The sequence below is a fragment of the Zingiber officinale genome, chromosome 1B (assembly GCF_018446385.1).
Source record: "Zingiber officinale cultivar Zhangliang chromosome 1B, Zo_v1.1, whole genome shotgun sequence".
NCBI classification, from domain to species: Eukaryota; Viridiplantae; Streptophyta; class Magnoliopsida; order Zingiberales; family Zingiberaceae; genus Zingiber; species Zingiber officinale.
Genome location: NC_055986.1, coordinates 76,318,111 through 76,321,979, shown reverse-complemented (window position 1 = coordinate 76,321,979; position 3,869 = coordinate 76,318,111). Strand labels below are relative to the sequence as shown.

General features: G+C 33.0%; 1 pseudogene; it reads left to right on the top strand.

Moving 5' to 3' along the window:
- Positions 1–1,253: 1,253 nt before the first annotated feature.
- Positions 1,254–3,622, top strand: LOC122038965 (annotated as a pseudogene).
- Positions 3,623–3,869: the final 247 nt, after the last annotated feature.

The following is a 3,869-nucleotide window of genomic DNA, read 5'->3' as shown; positions in this document are numbered from 1 at the left end:
TATTCCTCTTTTGTGACAAAAATTGGGAATTAAACCAATCTTGAGAGTTTCTAACTAACGTAAATTGTTGATAAACAGGAATCTTGGCATTGGGATAGTTGCGTAAAGCCCTCTTCAACGTCAGATGTCGATTCTTATTTTTTTTGCTTAATACTTGATCCTCCGATTTCAAAAATGATTTTAAATCACAAGTGTATGAGGATTTGGTTTCTTTTCAAACTTTTCTTTATTACTTTAAGACATGATCCTTCAATCACAGAGATGATTTCTTTTTCCTCGGTACATAAAACATACAAATGCACATGAATTTTGTTTAATATCATAATGACAATATCTGTACTGCATATGAAATGATCAGAAGGGTATGACAATTTTGTTTCTTCTTATATCGTACTTGTATGCTTAAGGCATGATCCTTCTGTATAAAGACAATTTGATCCTTCCGTATAGAGATGCTTCCTTGTTTGGCTCACTAGTTGTTTTCCTCAGTCTCATTTCCCTAAGTTCTCTGGAGACAATTTGATCCTTCAGTATATTATTTATCTTATAGTATCACCAGTCTCTTTGTTTACAGAAATTTGTTCTTACTTCCAGTGCTTTTGTTCTTAATTTTTCATACATTGTCTCACTTGTTATGTTATTGTTTTAATCATTTTATGTGCTTTTGGTTTGTTTTTTCCTTTTTTAGAAAAATGAACAGGAGAATTGATATTGAACCTCATCAATTTCAAGTTAAGTCCAGTGCTGAATTGCTCAAACTGTATAAAGTAAAAATAGAAGGTGCCAAGAATATGAAGAAAAACAAAGAATCTACTTCAAAGCAAGAGCCAAGGAAAAATTCTACGGCTAGAAGTGCAGTCCAAGAAGCTAGAAATACTCAAATACAACATCAAAAGAAAGACCAAAGGAAGCAGTCATTGACCACTACAAGTGCAATTCAAGAAGGTGCCAAAAATATGAAGAAAAACAAAGAATCTACTTCAAATCAAGAGCCAAGGAAAAATTCTACTGTTGCAAGTGTAGTCCAAGAAGCTAGAAATACTCAAATACAACATCAAAAGAAAGACCAAAGCAAGCAGCCATTAAGCACTACAAGTGCAGTTCAAGAAGTTAGAATGCAGCAAGAAAAGTTAGAAGTAAGATCTACTTTGATGCAACATGGAAAGCAAGAACAGAGGAAGAAGCTATTAGCCATTGGAAGTGCAGCCCAAGTATGAAGATCTACTCAAACACACCACAAAAAGCAAGACCAGATGAGGCAATCCTTAGCCACTGGAAGTGAAGTCGAAGTTGGAGGATCTACTTACATTCCAAGTCAAAAAGACCTTGATAACCATGCATTTTTAGTCCAACCTGAATCATCTAAGAAGATTGATGACCAAAATGACAGATTTTGTCCAAATAATTTGAAGAGACAACTGAGAAATACAATAGGAGATCATGGTCAAGGATCTACGGAAGAACAACCAGCCTCTAAGAAGCCAAAGGCTACTTCAAAGTGTCCTGCTATATCACTTGAAAAATATATTAATAACCATAGGGATCAACTTGAAGAAGAGGAATTAGAAGATGAAGAGAGTGAAGAAAATGACATAGAACAAGAAGTTGAAGGGGATATCAACTTTGAAAATGAAGAAGATGAGGATACTAATGACAATACAACCGAAGGTAACATTTTTTCTAGTTTAAGGGGATATCAACTTTTGATTTTAACTCATTTGTGTTTTAAGTGTCTTTGCTTATTTTAGACATTATGAAAATATGAAATTTCTTGTTTATTCGTAATGTTAATTAGGGGCAACATTGAAGAGAAAATGGGGAAAGACATTGTGTAAAAAAGTTCATGAACGATCAATAAATGATAGACAAGAAATCATCTTGAATAAAGAAGGAGAACCCGTTGGACCAGACCAGAAGACAGTTTCTCAACTTAGTAGTTTCTTGGGAACAATAGCAAGAAGTGCAAATTTGTGTCCTCTTACTTACACAAATTGGAAAGCTATTCCAAACAAACAACACATATGGAATTATATCAATGTATCAACTTTTTTACTTTTGTGTTTCTACTACATATGTGTTTTAGTATTTTTATAAATTAGATCTTTATAACTGCATTACTTTTCTTGGCAGCAAAAATACATCATTCCAGAAAAAGGGGAGAAGGCTGTGTATGGTATTATAAATGATGCTTGGAGGCGATATAAATGTTGGATTAAGAAAAATCATTTCACCGAGTATACAACCATGCGCGAGCGGCTGAAAAATCATCCTCAAGACATACCAGAAGCACACTTTAGAGTGTTGATGGATTATTGGAGACTTGAAACCATTCAAGTAAGATACATATTTTTATAATTAAGTAATATTTTATATTATATTTTTCATGTTTGATAAAATTCATTTTTCATTGATGAATTTAGGAAATAAGTGATCAAAATGCTAAAAATATTGCTCAGCAAAAATGGAGACACCGTGCAGGGCCTATAAGTTTTTCTTGTATAAAGGAGAGATTGGTATTCTATTCTATTTGTTATAAGCATACATTTAAATTGGCCTAAATTTAGTGCTTAAATCATTGTTTTCTTCATGCAGAGTGCAAGCAAGGAGGATAAAGAGTCTCCAACTCAAGCTGAAATGTTCATTGAAACTTGACAGAGTAAGAAAGCAAAACAACTAGATCAAGAAACAAATAATGCAATTGTAAGTATTTCTCTACGCTTTACATGTCAAATGTAATTATTCACTATCACAATTAACATTACTTATACAATTGATAGACAAAACTTCAAGACTTGATTGAAAATTCTGGTGTACCTTCTACTGAGGCTTTTAAGACTGTATTTGGCAAAGAGAAGCCAGGGAGAGTGCGATGCTATGGAAGAACTACAACACCTACACTCTTAAAAAGAAATGAAGAAATAGCAGAAATTGAGAAAAGGCATGCTAATGAAGTCAAACATTTAACTGATAAGGTGCACGAGATAGAAGCAAAACATGAAGAGATGGAGGTGAAACATAGTAAAGAGATTGCGTCAATGGAGCAAAAATTTCAACTTCTTCTAAGGACCATGTTAAATCAAAATGACTCAAGAGTAGACATGGAGTCTTTGGCAGCTTTGTTATCTCCATGTGATGCTAATAGTGGTCTACGTTCATCCACATCTACTCATGCTCCAAATAATCCCAAGGTAAAAATGAAGTTCATATTAAATAAATATTTTTGGAATTTGTTCAAATATTTATGCACTCAAGGCATAACTTGTGGTAATTCCCTTTTTCAATAGACTTATTGCATCCTTGGTATACCTGTCTAACTTGACTTATTGCACGTAACCTCTTGACTTATTGCACCCTTCAATAGACTCCAAATTTAGTTATTAGTTAGATCTTCATATCTTATCCTTGGTATACCTGACTAACTTGGGGTCTCTATTTTCACTGTGTTTGAAAATTGGAACAGATAGCTTGATCTATTTTGCAAAATGTTGCATCTTTTACCACCCCTACATTTGCGATAATTACTTTGTACTGATTTTATATAAAGGATCCTAATATGGATGGTGATCATGTGGATGAAGATCAAATGTTGGACATAGAAGCGGAAGAAGATGATGTTATATAGCTTGATTTTTTAGTACAAGTACTGATAGTGGATGAAGGTCAAATGTGGATGCAGATTAAATGTTTTGATCAGTAATGATAGATGACAAATGATTTTATATTTTGTGTGCAAAGATTTAAGTTTAAGGTAGAGAAATATTAAGACAAATGTGGATGAAGATGATGCATACTTTGTTAATTAGTATATTTGTTTGAGTATTATAATATTTTGTTTTGGATAACAACGTAATTAATTTTCTTCAATATGT